The following is a 6000-nucleotide window of genomic DNA, read 5'->3' on the forward strand; positions in this document are numbered from 1 at the left end:
TACTACGGATAAAAATACTACACCATGTAATCTGGCATTTATCCCTCGAGAGCAGAAGCCCAAAATGTGACACATGTCAAGAGGAAGGAGGTAGGGAGAGGGGAGAAGAAGAACAAGCAGGGGGAGAAGAGGAGGAGTAATGGAGGTAAGAGACTGAATTTCTCCTTCTTCTGCTCAGAGATGATTCGAGGATTGACAGTGATTCTTAACGGTGCAGAACATTTTCCATTAATTATTAGAATTAATTCAGCGCAGTAAAACACAAAGCTAAGACAGATACCCGGCTCCTCAGAGATGCATTACAAGTGTGCTTGTAGAGTCTGCACAGTTACTGCAACACATCAGAAGCAGCAAAGAACAATGAACGAGCCACAGCCCATATTTAGTGACATGAACCTTAAGTCGTAGAATATAAGTTAAAATAAGTTGTATTTTTACATTTTCCATTTCTCTACTGTTCTTTATGAAAGGTTTTACATGTGTGGACAACTAATACTCCAAGTTAGATACAGCACTATTTTTGCACACACCTCCATTCAGTGCCATGTCACACCACAACAACTGCTCAGAAGTGGCCTGTGGAATGTGACAAAGGGCTCAAGGTGTCGACCTGGCTTCCAAATTCCCTAGATAGCAATCCTCTCGAGCATTGGTGGGTAGCCAACCTCGCAACCCACAGGACTCAAGTTGTAATATCTCTATAATTTCAGAATGAGCGACGTGTAATCAACAGAGGTCGACCAATTCATCGGGGCACCGATTGTGGCTAATGGCCATGGGTAACGTTATTCTTAAACTGTTCAAGTGCAGTCATTACTTTTCCGTGCATTTCATGGTGTGTATCATTAGTGATAAATTGACTAATAAATATCTTGTTTGTGTCAGGCCAGGAAAGGTGTTATTTCAGTGTGTGGATAGCAGTCGTAAAAATTTCAGGACCGTGGACAGAGCAATTTGTTGTGTGTACAGAGCCACCTTTATGTGGCCTCCTGGGGTCCATTCCAGAAAGCAGGTTTAACAAACTCTGAGTCTAACCCTGAATTCTGAGTTGATGAATGCTGAGATGGAAAACTCTGAGTTTGCGGTTCCAGAACAGCTGTTCAGAGTCAGTTCAATCAACTCTGAGCATGTCAGGTGGCTATCAGTTTTCGCCTGCTCCAAACTATCGTTATTATATCGGCCATAAAACATCCACTATCGGTCGACCTCTAGTAATGAATGCCTTCAACGCCCTGGTGCCCAACTCAACAGGACACCGCCAGAGGTCCTGAGTCCATGCCTTGACAGGTCGATGGGTTTAGGATCTGGGAGGTGTGGAGGCCAGGTCAATGCCTTGAGCTAGAGTTGGGCGATAAAACTACAACGATAATTATCTTCATATAATTATCCTCGACAGAGATATAGTAAATGTTCAATAAATCCTCCCTATAATCAAACCACCCATACACCCGTAGAGGGAGTGTGGCAATGCACCTTAAACACAAGTTGTCTTGCCATCCGTCCATCTTAAATGGACTGACCGCAATTGAGATTTTTCCTTTCTCTATTTCTTTTGTTTACATTGTCAGCTACAACACTTATAAAATGTTTTAAACCACCTGTACAAGGACATTCTAACCAGAATTAAAATATCTTTGTCTTTTTATTGTTTCAGTTTTCCACGATTGCTTCCACACTATAACTGGACCTATTAACTAAGAATCTTAAACCATAATGCCATCTACCAAAAGGGGGACACATTTCCCAAACCTATAAACACTATTTCCTGCTTTGACATTCAGATTTGCTGAACTGTTTGTGAAAAACTCTACAAACAAATCCATTCACTTATCACTGATTGCACCATGTGCCCATTTAGAGAGCACTAGCATTCATTAACTCAAGTCATCACAGCTGGAACTCAGTCAAAACACAATTACCAGGGTAGAAACACAGAGTCAAAATTATTCACACACCAATCAGAGCCACATGGAAAAAAGGGCCACGGGTCATTTCACCTGTTTGAAACAATAGATCCACAAAGACCTGAAGGTAGAGGAAGAGGACATTGCAGAGCAGGTGGAAGAGGAAGGGCAACTATACAAATAGTTTCAGGTGAGATTAATGCAGCTCTGGCTGAACATGTCCTTGTCAGTGGGATATCAGTGAGGGAATCTGGGCAAAGAGTGCAACCGAATGTCAGGTTCTTTACATTAGCCTCTATTGGGTAGGTGGTACATGTCAAGTGCCATCCACATGATGACCAGAACCCAATGTTTCCCAGAAGAACAATGCATGATCAATACTATTAACCTTACCTGTCAGTGGTTTAAATGTTTTGGCTAATCGGTGTATATAATAAATTCCAGGAATACCATGTATTTCACGCTTAACACACGAGTACCACTGCTCCTAACCGAGCAGCTGCTCTTTACTGGGAGTATATATCCTTTGTTATAATGCTATTAGCACCAAACAAGCTAAATCAAAACAAATGCTCTCTAATTTCATCCACAATGTATTCAGGCTAAGAGATAATACAGCAGTTGTGTTGATGCTGAAAACCTGTGTACTGTCCACAGAAAACTGATTAGGAATCAATGAGGGAATCCATAAAGAATTGAACCAATAAGCAGAATCCATAATGGCATTGGTACATTGGTATCAATAAATCCTATCAATTACCATCCCTAGGATTGACCAATCGCTTGAAGCACTTCATGGTGAAAGCTTCTGGGCAGCAATCATTCAGGCAGACTGTGCATGAATAACAGGTAGTGGCGCTGCCCTTCTGGACAACAAAATGTGAAGGCGCACAATTGCACTTCAGCGCACTAGAGCACAGGAAACAGATGCATACTGGCTGCTTAGTGTAGACCGTACTGTATCGTTGTACATGTCAATGGATATATATGGGTTTCTGAGACAGTTTGCTGGTGTACCAGGCCTTCCAGAGTGCTGCAGTTGTTTGTAACTGTGTGTGAAATTCCATAGTCGTTCACACTGTCCATAAAGACAGTCAGAGCTACAGCAGCTGTAAAACATACACCATGTTGGCTTTGCTTATCTTAATGCTATGCAAAAGCTTCAGAGTAATAGGCCTAGATCAACACAAAACCAGTGGTCACTGAGCAGACAGAGAACTAAGTAACATACAGTAGAAACAGCATCTGATATAAAAGAGAGAAGCTCACTGTATTTGCACTGTAAAGCCGTCAGTGCAACCAATCAATGCAAATGTCATTAAATTATCCTCCAGAAAAGAAAAGCTTATGCAATATGACAAATATTATATCAACGTGACAGCGTGTTTACAGACATCCACAGAACGAGAGTATTTCTAGTGACTTACACTGCAAGAGTCCAAATAAGACCCGTGGAATAATTTATACAGAGTTCCTTACCTTCAAGAAGTGATGTAGGCCTATGCTGGATATTCTTGTCAGCAGGATGTTCCTCTAAGGTCGGTAAAATCCACCTTTCCAAGCTTCCCGCTGGAACGTCATATGCCATTAGTGTTAATAAGTTTATATGCTTTAGAAAGGTTTGCATGTCGCTTGTGATTTCCTCCTTTTTGTTTTGCTGTAGGGATGCACGATAATATCGACACGTCATCGATATCGGTCGATATAGGTCTTAAAGTATTAAAATATTTTTGCCGATATGATACTGCTGTGTGAGGAAAATATTCAATATCACTTTAAAGTAACCAGGCACCCAAACAAGTTTGTCATTTCAATGTATCAGCAAACTGTTGTGAATAAAACTTACGGAATAATAAAACAAGTAGTCCCACAAATGTGCTACCGTTAAAGTCCATGTAGTGTGTACGTTGGAGCTCAGGTGAGTTCAAGAACGTGGGACACCGCAACGTCCTAAGCACGGTAAACCCAGAGGCCGCTGCCTAACGAGGTCCTTCACAGAAAAAAAAACAGTTTTAAATCCAAAGTCCGATACCAAAATAAAAACACAATGGCCAAGGACGAGTCCCGCAGTGCTGTGTTGTCCTCTTCTGAAGTAGCGTTATCCTCTCTTGATCCACCGACCAACGTAAACGCAACTGCGAAGCTAGCTAACGGCTAACGAGCTGCTAAAGTAGCTAGCTAGATGCTAGCAGGGTAAACCGTCCACACAGTTCTTCCGGCACGGCACTTTGGAAAAACGTCTTTTTTGCAGTCATTCACATCACTGAACAAAAGCTCCACACACTGCAGATTCCCGTGCTTACAGTCAGTTCTTGTCGGCTCACTTTTTACTAGTTTTTCCTGCTAACTGTTTGCAGCTCTCCTCCATGTTGCCGTCTCTCCAGGGTTGCCAGGTCTGACAGCTTGATAGGCAAATTACCTCCCATTCAACTTGAACTACACTAAGAAATTGTTTTACGAAATTCTACAACCACCACAAAGTAGTTGTGAATTATTATCATTATTATTTATTATTAAAGGAAACATTATTTATACATGCACGTAAAGCCGTCAACGAAATAATACTCCGCACTAAACAGGAGTGAATTTAAAACTAAATTTAAACTGGCCTTTTATTTTACTTTCATTGTATTTAAAGCTGTATGTTTTATTTCTTATCTTTTTGTGTTATTCATTATTTTGCGCAAACACAGGGATGACTCAAAACAGGCCTGTATAGCTTCTTAATATAGCTTCTGTATTTCAAAGTACTTTCAAAGCACTTTTCAGTTGTTCAGTTTTGTGTTTTGTTGGTGAAACTAACAAAAAGCTGACAAAACTAACAAAAAACACAAACGTTTCTTATTATTTCTATATTTTCATAAATGCCACAAAACATATTATTTAATGGAAATGCAAAGTTAAAGTATCAAATAGTAACCAAAAAGTAGCAAATAGAGCCACCTAGTGGTAAAACATATTAATGAGTGCTCATTTAGATCTATTACAGTTTTTTACAGTTGTTTACACACTAAAATGAAAATGTTCACACAGTTAACAGCTCTTTACACTCAAGAAGCAAAACACCTGTCCATAGTTGCACAACAATAAGCACAGACTCAGCTTCACACTTTTTGCAAAACATTACACACAGTGATTTGCAAAACTCTACACGCATTATCACACCTTAGACACAGATAAGGATTGTGAGGCTACTTCCTTCTCATTACAAAGCCCCTGCATGCCAACGACCACATTAATGAACAAATTGGATAATCACATCCTCCTGGTGTGGAAGCACACAGGTGCTTACTGTAAACCAAGTGGACCACATGCAGTACGACAATGTATCTTTCCATCGATCTGCTCTGGTCCACAATTGGTTCCATGAGCACCCTGAATTTGCAATCTTATACCTTCCACCATACTCCCCATTCCTAAACCCAATAGAGGAATATTTATTTGTCTACACTTTACAGTAGTAAGAAAAACTACTATTTTGTTCTGATTTTCATTGTTGATCTGTTACTGTAACTGAGTATGGTAAGAAATAAATATTTTCAGTCTGCAGCAGTCTGCAATCAGTGTTGTGTTTGTTTGTTGTATTGGTGTACTTTCTCTGTATACCTCAAAGTAATCATGAAGAATGTTGTGGGTTTGACAATATCTTTTTGTCATCTAAATTATCCCTTACATAAAAATGTGTGGCAAAAAAGCCTAGCACTAGACCAGCTATTTCCTAAAATAGGGGTTTTTACAAATGTATTTTGTACCGATCACTGTAGTGTGTAACTGACTGCAATAGTGTCTGATCATTTGAAGACTGTTAGTGAGATGAAAACAAAACAGCATTTTTATAAATATGTGTATATGCTTTGACTGAAGTGTGTCATTTTGCAAACAATCTAGGAGTTATGCAAATTGAGTGTGGTGTTTGGATAATTGTGTGAATATTTTGAAAAAAGGACCCCTGTTTTCAAAATTGCGTGTAAACAATTGAGAAAAACTGTAGTAATATTGATAGGCTTACTTACACATAATGAGCTGTGTTACCTTCATTAAAGGGCTCAAATATGTTTTGCGCCTCCAGATAGATTTTTTTATATATGTTTCTGGC

The 6000-nt window shown here is 39.6% G+C and overlaps 1 protein-coding gene across 1 annotated transcript in view; it reads right to left on the minus strand.

Annotated features, from left to right (window-relative positions):
* Nucleotides 1–3440, minus strand: part of zfhx4 (zinc finger homeobox 4) — a 327312-nt gene extending 323872 nt beyond the window's left edge. The window contains exon 1 of the mRNA XM_049564704.1: nt 3384–3440. The gene's annotated coding sequence lies outside the window, so the exon portion shown is untranslated. The remainder of the gene's footprint in view (nt 1–3383) is intronic.
* Between the last annotated feature and the right edge of the window lie 2560 nt (nt 3441–6000).

This window comes from Epinephelus fuscoguttatus, linkage group LG21 (assembly GCF_011397635.1).
Source record: "Epinephelus fuscoguttatus linkage group LG21, E.fuscoguttatus.final_Chr_v1".
Taxonomy (NCBI): domain Eukaryota; kingdom Metazoa; phylum Chordata; class Actinopteri; order Perciformes; family Serranidae; genus Epinephelus; species Epinephelus fuscoguttatus.